At 37.2% G+C, this 14967-nt stretch overlaps 1 protein-coding gene across 4 annotated transcripts in view; it reads right to left on the reverse strand.

Moving 5' to 3' along the window:
- ST6GAL2 (ST6 beta-galactoside alpha-2,6-sialyltransferase 2) overlaps positions 1-14967 on the reverse strand; it is an 85133-nt gene that overhangs the window by 8965 nt on the left and 61201 nt on the right. The window lies entirely within an intron of this gene.

Genomic DNA, 14967 nt, shown 5'->3' on the forward strand with positions numbered 1-14967 from the left:
CCAATCTATCAGACCATTACTTCTACAAAATACAGTACAATGATTTACTAGAAAAATTATCACATATTTGGATGCCGTGCTATGTCAAGTTACTACAGAAGTTTCTAAATACTGTCAATTTCTACGATGATCTACTTGTAGACCAATGACTAATGTTTCTGGACCAATGCCGGTCTGCCTACAATGCATTGATGGCCATTCTTTGAGGATTATGTTGGTCTAACACACATATTCTTTGAAAAGGTCTGCTGTCAGGGATGCCCATCCTGTCTCATTAGTAGCTAGACATTCCACATATTAGATTAAATCTAGAGTTGAGTTTGCTACCCACACCCAAGTAAGAAGATCCTTGGGTGGTTTCTCAAGTACTTCCTATTGTCTTCAGCTCAAAGAGCATCTACTAACATATTTGAATCAGATTATTTTTTTTCTCTAGGAAGTTTCCCAGAGAAAATTTTTACTCTTGCTGCTAGTTATTACATTTTAAATCATGCATTTGCTAGGTATACAATATAGATTTTGTCAGAAGACGGGGCAAGAAGTTTTGGTATCCCTGCAAGTAAATAGGTACGTTTTAGCACTTTCATATAAAAATACTTTATATTTAAAAATAATTTCTAGGGGTACCTGGATGGCTCAGTCAGTTAAGTGTTCAGTTTCAGCTCAGGTCATGATCTCATGGTTCATGAGTTTGAGCCCCACATAGGGTTCTCTGTTGTAAGCCCAGAGCCCACTTTGGATCCTCTGTCTCCCTCTCTTTCTGCCTGTCCCACCCCTCTCAAAAATAAACTTAAAAAAAAATTAAAAATAATTAAATGACTTCTAGAGCTTCAGAAATGCAGAAACTTGGTTCTTCATTTTAGACAAAATGAAGGCGAGTGGAGGTTAAGAAAGTGTGGGTTCTTGCTTTGAGTTACCTGCACAATTCCTCCTGATCTTTCCTTACCTGATACAGACTTACAGGAGCAATTATCCAGCCCAATGTGTACTCATACGAACTTGTGGCTTTCTAGAACCATGAGCTGAGAGCATCGTAAAACTTAAACAATAGCAGAATCTGCCCTAAGTGTTTAAATGTCAGCCAGCTATAGCACTGACATCACAACTGGTATGGCAACACCTTCAAAAGGAAGGGGAAAAGCAATTTACAATTTGTTGGCTACACGTGAAAGGTGGACAAGATTTATGGCACCAAAGCTGGAGAATATTTTTATTATTTAAAAGTTTTTTTCAGACAGCATGGTCAATTCATTTGGCATATGCATACTCCACTTTTCGATTTATTAGGGCCATGATTACACACAGATGGGAGTTTAGATTCTGACTCTCTCATATAATAAATACTAAAAATCATTACTGTTAAATGTGGTCAAATATACACAATAGTTATGCTAACAGTTGAGTACTTAGCCATAAACAAATTCTAAAGATGAAATTTCTTCTTGTTTTGCAAAAAGGAGCTAGGTAGACATCAATATTTGGAGTTATATAATAGCCCTGGCACAGTTCTCAGTACGCGTGTTAGGGAACAGGGGATGTGGGTGTAGACACTGCAGGGAGGCAGGGCTGGGACGGGGCTAGGAAAGATCAAAGGCTTCACATTCTGCCAGAGGCCTCTTCAGTTAAATCCAACATTTATTAAACTGGGCACAGTGCTAATCATTGGGGATTAAGAGAAAGTTTCTTTAAGAAAAGAAAGTTAAAGAACTAACCTTTAAATATAAAAACAGGTAGCAAGCCCATAACTGGCAATTCTTTGGATGACTTGGAGAAAGAGTCTTACGTGATGCACTGAGAAAGAATGTTTGAGTACTACCACCAGCATTGCCTCTCAAGTGTTGTGACGCTGAGCCCTACTGTTCACAAACAATGTAAATACCAACAACACGTGGTTCTCCTCTGAATTACCACCAATAAAGTGCCACATTGAGAGCCCCCAACTCACCCCCTCCCCAGGTTTGCTGATTCACTAGGAGGACCCACAGGACCCAGTATATAGTGCTACTCTGCTATGATGTATTAAAGCAAAAGGATACAAGGTAAAAACAGCAAAAGTAGAAGTTACGTGGGCCAAATTCCAGGAAAAACTAAGGCCAAGTTTCCACTCCCAGTGGAGTCACACAGGGTTTGCTTCATACCCCTAGCAACACATGTGAAATGCTGCCAATCAGGGAAGCTATTGAGAGAGTTGGTGCTCAAGGTTTTAACTGGGAACTGGTCATGCAGGCAGTCTCTGCCTGGCACATAGCAAAATTCCAAACTCCCAGAATGAAAGCAGGTGTTCAGCAAAAACCATAGTGCTTGCGTGAACAGTCTAGGCAAGGTGAATTACTCTTATTAGTTTCGAGGTTGGGAACCTTCCCAAATCAAAGATCCCAGATGCCAGCCAAGGGCCAGCTTTGCAGGCATGCCTTCCTAAGTATCAGCAGTCAGGCCTGTCAGGTTAAATCTTTTCTGCAAAGATACCATACATGGATAAATTCACAGTATCATGTTACTTCATAATCAATTCCCCATGCCAGAATTCACATGGCAAATTCACATCTGGTTATGCTAAAAATATTTTTAGTATTTTTTTCATTTCCTTTCTTAGGACTGCTCAGGATCACCTAAAAATCAAAAAGGATACAAATAATTTAATACTAGGCTATTCAGTAAAGAATTTTTTAAAAATCACTTAAACTTTTATGTTAAGTATTTTGTTTATGGACTACCAAAAAGTAACTGCTTTCATCACTAATAAAATTTTACTGCTTTCACCCAGCATTCAAAGAAGAATCAATACCAATCCTTCTCAAACTCTTCAAAAAACACAGAGGAGATGGGAACATTTCCAAATTCATTTTATGAGGCCAGCATTACACAGATACCAAAAACAGAAAAGGACACCACAAAAAAAGAAAATTACCAGCCAATATCCCTGATGAGCACGGATGCAAACATACTCGACAAAATATCAACAAACCAAATTCAGCAACACATTAAAAGGATCATACACCACAATCAAGTGGGATCTGTTCCAGGGATGTAAGGATGGTCCAGCTTCTGTAAATCAATCAATGTGATAGACCCACATTAACAAAATGAAGGAGAAAAATCATATGATCCTATCAGTAGATGCAGAAAAGCATTTGACAAAACTCAACACTCATTTATGATAAAAGTTCTCGACAAAGTGGGTTTAGAGGAACTGTACCCCAACATAATAAAGGCCATACCTGAACAGCCCTCAGCTAACATCATACCCAATGATGAAAAGCTGAAAGTTTTCCCTCTCAGATCAAGAACAAGACAAGGATATCCACTTGTGCCACTTTATCCAACATAGTATTGAAATTCCTAGCCAGAACAATTAGGCAAGACAAAGAAAAAAAAGCATTCAAAGTTAGAAGGATAGAAGGAGAGAAAAGGAAGAAGTAAAACTGTCACTCTACAGATGACATGACACTATATATAGAAAACTCTGAAAACTAGCCCAAAAGCTGTTAGAACTAATAAATGGATTCAGCAAAGCTGAAGGATAGAAAATCAATGTACAAAAATCTGTTTTGCTTTTCTACACTAATAACAGACTATCAGAAAGAAAAATTAAGGTAACAATCCCATTTACAATTGCACTATAAAGAATAAAATATCTAGGAATAAACTTAACTAAGGAGGTGAAAGATCTGCACACTGAAAACTGTAGGATACTGATGAAAGAAACTGAAGAAAACACAAAAAAATGGAAAGATATTCCATGCTCATGGACTGGAAGAATTAATATTGTTAAAATATCCATATTATCCACAGCAATCTACAAATTCATTGCAGTCCCTATCAGAATCCCAATGGCATTTTTCCCCCACAGAAATAGAACAAACAATTTTAAAATCTGTATGGAACCACAAAAAAACCCCAAATAGTCAAAGCAATCTTGAAAAAGAACAAAGCTGAAGGCATTACCATCCCTGATTTCAAACTATGTTACAAAGGTACAGTAATCAGGACAGTATGGTACTGGCATAAAAACAGACACATAGCTCAATGGAACAGAATACAGAGCCCAGAAATAAACCCACACACATATATGGTCAATTAATTTCCAACAAAAGAGCCAAGAGCGTACAATGGGGAAAGGACAGTCTCTTCAATAAATGGCACTGGGAAAACTGGACAGCAACACACAAAAAATGAAATCGGACTGCTATCTTATACCATACACAAAAAATAACTCATAATAGATATAATACTTGAACTGTAACCATGAAACTCCTAGAAGAACACATAGATATTAAGCTCCTAAACATGGATCTTGGCAATGAGTTTTTGGATTTGCCACAAAGGCAAAAAGAAAAACGAAAAGAAAAAAAAAAAAACAAAAAGAAACAAGTAGGACTACGTCAAACTAAAAACTTCAAAGCAAAGGAAACCATCAACAAAATGAAAAGATAGCCTACTGAATAGAAAATATTTGCAAATCATATATCTGAAAAAGGGTGAATATCCAAAACATATAAAGAACACAGGCAAAAAAAAAACCCCAAAACAAAAAACAACAACAAAAAACCCAACAATCCATTTAAAAAATGGGTGGAAGACTGAATGGATAGATTTCCAAAGAAAACATAAAGATGACCAACAGGTAAATGAAAAGATGCACAAAATCACTAATTATCAGGGAAATGGAAATCAAAACCACAAGGAGATATTACATCACACCTCTCAGAATGGCTATCATGAAAACAATAAGAAATAACAAGTTTTGGCAAGGATGTGGAGGAAAAGAAACCCTAGTGCAGTGTTGGCGGTATTGTAAATTGGTACAGCCACTGTGGAAAACAGTATGGAGTTTCCTCAGAAAATTAAAAATAGAAATTACCGTATCACTCAGTAATACCACTTCTCAGTATTTATCCAAAGAAAACAAAGCCACCTGGAAAGATATCTGCACCCTTATGTTACTGAAGCACAATGTTCACAATAGCTAAGATACAGAAACAACCTGAGTCCATTGCTGGACTCTGTTTCTCCTAACAAAGAATTCTTGAAGGCATTGATAAGTGAAGTAAGTTAGAAGGTGTTATGCTAAGTGAAGTAAGTTAGACAGAGAAAGACAAATGCCTTATGATATCATTTATATGTGGGATAAAAAAAAGCCCAAGGAACAAAAAAATACCCTTATAGATACAGAAAGCAGATTGGTGGCTGCCAGTGGTGAGGGGTGGGCAAAACAGGTGAAGGGGGTCAAAAGGTACAAACTTCCAGCTATAAAATAAGTATGTCATGGGATATAACATATGGCATTGAGACTATAGTTAACAACACTGTATTGCATATTGGAAAGTTACTACGAGAGTCCATCTTAAAAGTTCTCATCACAAGAAAGAAAACTCTGTAAACCACATATGGTGACAGATGTTAATTAAACTTATTGTGGTGATCATTTGGCAACAGACACAAATATCAAATCATCATGCTGTACATCTGAAACTAATATAATATTGTACATCAATTAAGCCTCAATGAAAATTTCCTGCTCCTGACACGAAGCCAGACTTTTAGATAGGCAGATCAATATTTAGACACATTTTAATGTATTTTCCTAAGCCAATCAGATGGGCACGTGGCCAGCTTTTTAAAATCTGTAAATATAATTCAATTAACATTCAGTTTCTTTGGCCAGTTTTTACAAACGAGTCCATACGAGGGATTCATTTAAAGGGGGAAAAAAAAAGGGCACATTTTTCTGGGCAATCATGACTCAAGAAGCATTCATTTGCCAAATTACATGTCTTTAAGTACTGTATAATGCAATGTAATTATCAAACCAATTAAAAAGCATTTCAACTGGTCTTAATAAAATGTCACATTATCTGACTCAGCATACTAACAGTAGATACACTTATTTATTTGCTCCAAAGCCAGGATACAAAGCAAAGTACAACCCATGTTCAGAGTACCACAAATTCTAAATCAGTGAGGCTTCCTCTGTAAAATTCTACTTTGCGTGTCTAGCTGTAGTTGATGTGTTTTCAGATCAGGTATAGTGTATTCATGTATTTTAATTGTGATTAAAATTATCTTGCTTTCACCTGAAGTATTCAAAGTAACGTCCAAAATTGTTCAGAATGACAGAATTTTCTCCTTGATGAATGGATCCTTTTAACACATGGCAAAATAAACTATGGATATAAACAACACAATGCAAGTGACAGAAAAAAACGCTGGCTTACATCAATTCCAGTTAACACTTGAACATAATTCATATGTGAGGTAAATTAGGAATTTCTGAGCATGACCAACACAACACTGCAAACCAGATTTCTGAATAAGTGGTCCGAGTGCAAGAAAATCTAAGTGTATGGAATAGGCCAGTCTCATAGGAATCTAGCACCCCTGTCAGGTTTCCCCATAAATTCATCATAAAATAGAAAATTATGAAAATTATACTTAAGATTATTTAAAAAAATTAATGTTTATTTATTCTTGAGAGGGGGGAGGGGGCACGCAAGCAGGGAAGGTGCAGAGAGAGAGGATGACACAGAATCCGAAGCAGGTTCCAGCCTCTGAGCTATCAACACAGGGCCCAACATGGGGCTTGAACTCACAAACCATGAGATTATGATCTGAGCTGAAGTTGGATGCTTAACCGACTGAGCCATCCAGGTGCCCCTATGCTTAAGATTATTTGGGAGCAAAAGCGAGTCTTCAAGTAAGACTTCCAGAAAATATTTGTAATTAAAAGGTGATTTGGAGATCTGAACTTGATGTAGCAAAATAATAGTTTAAGAAGCATCCACCTCATTAGATAAAATCATATAATGCAAGAATGATACCAGAAAGGCCAATTATTAGCTGATTTGTATTTATTTCATGGTAACACACATTCAGAATTCATTATTTACAGGGAAATGCAAAGGTATTCCTAATCAATATAATTCTGACATGTTTTACATAATCATAAATATGGATGCTAAGTGGCTTCTTATTTTGTGTTAAACATCTGAGTTTGGATGATGTATTGGAAAATTAGAATCCTCCCCCCTCAAAAGCAATACAACATGGAAAAGAAAGTTATGACTTGTTTTTAAGCCTATTATTCTTGTGCATAGTTAAAGTGCCTGAAATTATAGTGTCTGCATTTATGAATTCCAGAAATATTAGTTATAATACAATCAGTACTGGCTACTGCCTTTTAAAAAGTGGCAGGAGGTGTTGCTGGTTTCTACAATAAAAATACCGTCAGTTGCTCAATTCCGGATTAAAGTAGAGAGTCTTATCTCTGTGCTGCTGGTTGGGATGTGTGCTACCAGGCCTGTCTGCCTGCTGGTACTTAGGCTATGCGCCACGGATGGCGAAGCTGTTGCCTCCCGGCCTGGCTGGATGCCCTACTGCATGTAGATGACAAACCAATCCAGACATGCTTTATGACCCCAGGTGAGTTCACTGACCTTGTATAAAAATATCGGTCTTTATGAGAACAAAATGGAAGCCGTGAGACTCCAAGTAAATTATTCCTTATCCTCAGTCAGGCTATGGTACAGTCAAAACGACTTCAAAGTACCAAATAACAAGACAAATCTCTAGTATCCAACTAGTGATGAAAGAGAGAAATGCTACTCATATGCGCACAAATCACTCCCCAGTGGGTTCAGGGTAAGGAACCTAATAAAATAAAAAAGTTGCTCCAAAGAAACAAGTCTTTATGGATCATCAAAATTACCTTGATCCACATTACTTTCTTTTAATTTAAAAAATGCATGTGCCATCCAAGAGGTATAGGAATCCCTTTACTGCTTCTCTGGAGAAGGGGATGGTACATGTAATACATTTCCAGTGTATCTACTAGTGTGCCTCTTTCTGGGAACTGTAAGGACAAATATGGTCCGATCAGAAATTCAAAGAAAAAGCATTATGTCAACACTTACCAACAGTCACCTACATGACATGTCATACACAGCCTTTGCCTGGCACTAATACCCTTGGGAATTTATCTTAAGGAAATGGTTTACAAGAAAGAAAAGTTTATGTATGCACATACAGAATAAACTATAGTACTATTCATACAGAGATAGTAATAACGCATCAATAAATTGATGATACCAAATACTTTGAAACAACTTAAATACTCAACAGCTAAAGAAAGGCCTAAGTTATGATATTCCTATTTGATGGACTGATATGGCCTCTGTAATATCAAAGGGAACAAGTCTATTTTTTATTATGTTTTTATATTTGCCAATATGGTCTTATTTGACTAAGCATAAAGTTTTAGATGGAAACATCACAATAATAGTAAAGAGCAAATATTGGCTATTGTGCTAAGCATATGATGATTCAAACATTATGGTAGTACTGGTATCTTCAGTTTCCAGTTTAAAGAACTGAGGTTTGGAGGTTTAGAGTAACTTGCTCTCAAGATCATATATCTAGTTGACAGGTAGAACCAAAGTTTGATTCTGGTCTCTGCAAAACCCAAGGTCTTAACCACAGCACATGCATATAGTGTGTTATGGGAGGAAGTGGGCATCCTTCTAGATGTGAGAGCAGCTCTATCAGAGGGGAGAGTCTATAAGGAGACAAGAATCAGAACTTCCAATTCATTTTTTCATGCCTTCACTCATTCAGCAAACATTTACCATGCACCTGTTGTGTGGTGCCATACATTGAGGGAAGCCCCTTCATTACAACCACATTAAGAAAACCCAACCATAGATGTGGTTGCCATTTGGAAGAGCACAGACTAAAACAATCAGATGGCAGTATGCGAGGTGGTGGTGGGGTTACTGGGTGCATCAAAAAAATGTTTAAAGGGGCGCCTGGGTGGCTTGGTCGGTTAAGCGTCCGACTTTGGCTCGGGTCATGATCTCACGGTCCGTGAGTTCGAGCCCCGCGTCGGGCTCTGTGCTGGCAGCTCGGAGCCTGGAACCTGTTTCGGATTCTGTGTCTCCCTCTCTCTCTGCCCCTCCCCTGTTCATGCTCTGTCTCTCTCTGTCTCAAAAATAAATAAAAACATTAAAAAAAATTTTTTTTAAATGTTTAAATGTTTAGTTATAATGTTATTTTCCCCTTTGCAAAGGAGACTCTTCAAAAATGTTACAAGGAGCCCTCAACAAATACAAAAAGATCGAGATCCTATTGTGCATATTTTCAATGCCATGAAACTTGAAATCAACCACAAGAAAACATTTGGAAAGGTAACAAATACTTGGAGACTAAAGAACATGCTACTAAAGAATGAATGGGCTAACCAAGAAGTTGAAGAGGAAATTAAAAAGTTCATGGAAGCCAATGAAAGTGGTAACACCATAACCCAAAACCTCTGGGACATAGGAAAGGCAGTCATAAGAGGAAAGTAAATAGAAATCTAAGCCTTCCTAAAGAAGGAAGAAAGATCTCAGATACACAACCTAACCTTACACTTTAAAGAGCTGGAAAAAGAATAGCAAATAAAATTCCAAACCAGCAGAAGACAAGAAACAATAAAGATTAGAGCTGAAATTAATGCTATCGGAACCAAAACAAAAAACAAAAAACAAAACAAAACAAAACAAAAAAACAGTAGAACAGATCAATGAAACCAGAAGCTGTTTCTTCGAAAGAATTAACAAAATTGATAAACCACTAGCCAGATTGATCAAAAAGAAAAAAAAAGGACCCAAATAAAGAAAATCAAGAATGAAAGAGGAGAGACCACAACCAACACAGAAGAAATAAAAACAATAATAAGAGAATATTATGAGCAATTGTATGTCAATAAAATGGGCAATCTGGAAGAAATGGACTAATTCCTAGACACATATACACTACCAAAACTGAAACAAGAAGAAATAGAAGATTTGAACAGACCCATAACCAATAAAGATATCGAATAAGTAATCAAAAATCTCCCCCAAAACAAGAGTCCAGGGCCAGATGGCTTTCCAGAGGAAATGTACCAAACATTTAAGGAAGAGTTACCACCTATTCTCTTGAAGCTGTTCCAAAAAATAGAAATGGAAGGAAAAATTCCAAACCCTTTCTATGAAGCCAGCATTACCTTGATTCCAAAACCAGACAGAGACCCCACTAAAAAGGAGAACTATAGACCAATTTCCCTGATAAACATGGATGCAAAAATCCTCAACAAGATATTAACCAACTGGCTCCAGCAATACATTAAAAAAAATATTCACCATGACCAAGTGGGATTTATACCTGGGATGCAGGGCTGCTTCAATATCCAGAAAACAATCAATGTGATTCATCACATCAATAAAGAAAGGACAAGAACCATATGATCCTCTCAATAGATGCAGAGAAAGCATTTAACAAAATACAGCATCCTTTCTTGATAAAAACCCTCAAAAAAGTCAGGATAAAAGGATCATACCTCAAGATCATAAAAGCCATATATGAAAGACCCAACACTAATATCATCCTCAGTGGGGAAAAACTGAGAGCTTTCCCCCTAATGTCAGGAATAAGGCAGGGATGTCCACTCTCGCCACTGTTATTCAACATAGTACTGGAAGTCTTAGCCTCTGCAATCAGACAAAGAAATAAAAGGCATCCAAATTGGCCAGGAGGAGGTCAAACTTTCACTCTTCGCAGATGACATGATACTCTATATGGAAAACCCAAAAGATTCCACCAAAAAACAGCTAGAACTGATTCATGAATTCAGCAGAGTCACAGGATGTAAAATCAATGCACAGAAATCAGTTGCATTCCTATACACCAACAATGAAGCAACAGAAAGAGAAATCAAGGAATCGATCCCATTTACAATTGCACCAAAATCCATAAAATACCTAGGAATAAATCTAACTAAAGAGGTGAAAAATCTATACGCTGAAAACTATAGAAAGCTTATGAAAGATATTGAAGAATACACAAAAAATGGAAAAAGATTCCATGCTCCTGGATAGGAAGAACAAATATTGTTAAAATGTCGATACTACCCAAAGCAATCTACATATTCAATGCAATCCCTATCAAAATAACACCAGCATTCTTCACAGAGCTAGAACAAATAATCCTAAAATTTGTATGGAGCCAGAAAAGACCCCGAATAGCCAAAGCAATTTTGAAAAAGAAAACCAAAGCAGGAGGCATCACAATCCCGGACTTCAAGCTATACTACAAAGCTCTGATCATCAAGACTGATCATCAAGACAGTATGGTACTGGCACAAGAACAGACACTCAGATCAATGGAACAGAATAGTGAACCCAGAAATGGACCCACAAACTTATGGCCAACTAATCTTTGACAAAGCAGGAAAGAATATCCAATGGAATAAAGACAGTCTCTTCAGCAAGTGGTGCTGGGAAAACTGGACAGTGACATTCAGAAGAATGAACCTGGACCATTTTCTTACATCATACACAAAAATAAACTCAAAATGGATGAAAGACCTAAACATAAGACAGAAAGTCATCAAATTCCTGAGGAGAAAGCAGGCAAAAATCTCCTTGATCTTGGCTGCAGCAGCTTCTTACTCAACATGTCTCCGGAGGCAAAGGAAACAAAAGCAAAAATGAACTACTGGGACCTCATCAAAATAAAAAGCTTATGCACAGCGAAGGAAACAATCAGCAAAACTAAAAGGCAGCCGACAGAATGGGAGAAGATATTTGCAAATGACATATCAGATAAAGGGTTAGTATCCAAAATCTATAAAGAACTTATCAAACTCAACACCCAAAAAACAAATCATCCAGTGAAGAAATGGGCAAAAGACATGAATAGACACTTCTCCAAAGAAGACATCCAGACGGCCAACTGACACATGAAAGAATGCTCAACAGCACTCATCATCAGGGAAATACAAATCAAAACCACAATGAGATACCACCTTACACCTGTCAGAATGGCTAACATTAACAACTCAGGCAACAACAGGTGTTGGCGAGGATGCGGAGAAAGAGGATCTCTTTTGCATTGTTGGTGGCAATGCAAGCTGGTGCAGCCACTCTGGAAAACAGTATGGAGGTTCCTCAAAAAACTAAAAATAGAACTACCCTATGACCCAGCAACTGCACTACTAGGCATTTATCCAAGGGATACAGGTGTGCTGTTTTGAAGGGACACATGCACCCCCATGTTTATAGCAGCACTATCAACAATAGCCAAAGTATGGAAAGAGCCCAAATGTCCATCGATAGATGAATGGATAAAGAAGATGTGGTATATATGTATATATGTATACACACACACACACACACACACACACACACACACACACACACACACATACACACAATGGAATATTACTTGGCAATCAAAAAGAACGAAATCTTGCCCTTTGCAACTATGTGGATGGAACTGGAGGGTATTACGCTAAGCGAAGTTAATCAGTCAGAAAAAGACAAATATCATATGACTTCACTCATATGAGGACTTTAAGAGACAAAACAGATGAACATAAGGGAAGGGAAGCAAAAATAATATAAAAACAGGGAAGGGGACAAAACATAAGAGATTCTTAAATATGGAGAACAAACAGAGGGTTACCAGAGGGGTTGTGGGAGGGGAGATGGGCTAAATGGGTAAGGGGCATTAAGGAATCTACTCCTGAAACCACCGTTGCACTATATGCTAACTAATTTGGATGTAAGTTAAAAAAATAATTAAAAAAAAAAAAGAAACCAAGAAGTTAAAAAAATAATGAAATAGACATTATTCTTATTCTTGAAAAATCTTATTTTTATTATTTATTATTTGAAGTTAATTTTTAGAAATATTCTCCTTTTTCTGAATGTACTTATTTACTTTATTAATACAACTAGCTATTCTAATAACAATTAAACCATGTTTTAATTATTTAAACTAAAAAAAAAAAAGTGTTACAAAGAAAAATCTTATAAAGCAACAGAATCAGTCTCTCCCTTAAGGTTTGGTCAAAGCTTTGGACCAGTATCTATGTTGGGATAAATAATCTCTCAATCTCCTTCGACTTACATATGTTAATAATGAGCTCTCTTAGAAAGTCAGGTTTTCATTATTTTTCACATAATGACCTTGTTAACAAAAGTCAGAATATATTCGCACAGTTATATTACAATATTTTGAAAGATAGGGGCACCTGGATGGCTCAGTCGGTTGAGTGTCTGGCTTCGGCTCAGGTCATGACCTCATGGTTTGTGAGTTCTAGCCCCACATCGGGCTCTGTGCTGACAGCTCAGAGCCTGGAGCCTGTTTCGGATTCTGTGTCTCCCTCTCTCTCTGCCCTTCCCCCGCTTGCACTCTGTCTCTTTCTCTCTCTCTCTCAAAAATAAATAAAAAATTAAAAAAAAATTTAAAAATATTTTGAGAGACAATTATCACTAATCAACATACAACTTTGAATTAGGTTTCATGTTTAATTGCAGTGAATATTCATCTCTTTAGGAGTGATTCTTCAAAATATTTTGTTTGGTAGAGTAGTTTGGTAATAACATGGGTTCGATTGTTTTAAAAAAAGGGGGAAAACATAGTTCAAAAATGTTCATTTAGAAATCTGAGAGGACCACCTTCAGTACACATTATAGATATTAAATCTTTAATAAGCATCTTAGTAATGTTAAAGCTTGTAATGAAAGTATAGTTTAATTCACTTGATATTAGTATGCATTTACATTTTGTCAATATTATAAAAATTGTTCACATATGTTCTTTAAGTCAGTTTTATTACAAAGAAAGCAAACTGAAGTTATTAGCTTTGATAAGTCCTTTATGTATGTGAATTAGAAACTTCTGGAATGTTTTGGGGGCGCCTGGGTGGCTCAGTTGGTTAAGCGTCCAACCTTGGCTCAGGTAGTGATGTCATGTTTCATGGGTTCGAGCCCTGATTCAGGTCCTGTGCTGACAGTTCAGACCTGTGTCTCCTTCTCCGCCCCTCCCCTGCTCATGCTCCGTCTCTCAAAAAAATAAAAATAAAAAAAAAAAAAATAAAAGAGAAACTTCTGGAATGTTTTTCAGTGAAGAGGCTCTCAGAGTTTGTTTTCTTCAATGGTAGGTCAATGCGTTCCTTAAATCCTACAATTCCCTGCTCTTTCTTTATAATCAGAAAAGGCAGTTCCTATTACTGTAAACAGAACAAGAAGAATTTATTCAGATGCAAGTTAAATATTTGTGCCTGAATCTGATGTTACTAGGACATCTTGCCCAAAAGGAAACTTCTCCATAGGAGCTGATAATACACAGATCCCACAGAACCCAGGAAAAAGTACAGTGCCTATTTGGGTATTGTGATCAGAGTTGACATTGATGCAGCAATATTTCCAACCCTGTTCTAAGGAACATTCAGGATGGTGCAGTGGACAGAAGTTACTTCTAGACCCTTCTTCCCTTCAACATGGTAGTTTTCCCCTTATCTGTAGGTTCAGTTACCCACGGTCACCTGCAGTCAGAAAGCAGATGATTCTCCTTCTGATAGGTCATCAGAAGCTCAGTGGTGGCCAAATGCCACATCCCAATGCCCATGTCATTCACCTTATGTCATCTCATCAAATGGGCATTTTATCACCTCACACCATCAGAAGAAGGGTAAGCACATTGCAATACCAGTTTGAGAGAAAGACTGTATTCATATAACTTTTATCATAATATATTGTTATAACCCAGAAGAACACACACATACCTACCACAGCTCCTATCTACCAGCCAAGCCCACATGATTTGTGTGCCATCAAGGAGACTGCTGGTGCAGGACTAGGGGTTGCTAATGAAGGTACAAATGCGTCTGGAATGGGAGATGTTGGCTGAACTATCTGCCTGAATATTACTGAGGGCGGTTTCCTGAAATCAGTGAGAGTTGGGACATTGCTTATTGGTGCCCGAACTTATACCTGACTAATCAGTACATCCGAGAATCTGGGTCCCAAGATGATAAACCAACCAACCAAATGAACAAAAATCCACTTTTAAGAAGGACATTGACAGGTAGCTGTTATGTATATCATTTCACAAGTTTTCAAGGCATGAAAGAAGTCCATCAGTAATGATAAGAGTAAATTTTTT

The sequence above is a fragment of the Neofelis nebulosa genome, chromosome 9 (genome assembly GCF_028018385.1).
Source record: "Neofelis nebulosa isolate mNeoNeb1 chromosome 9, mNeoNeb1.pri, whole genome shotgun sequence".
NCBI lineage: Eukaryota > Metazoa > Chordata > Mammalia > Carnivora > Felidae > Neofelis > Neofelis nebulosa.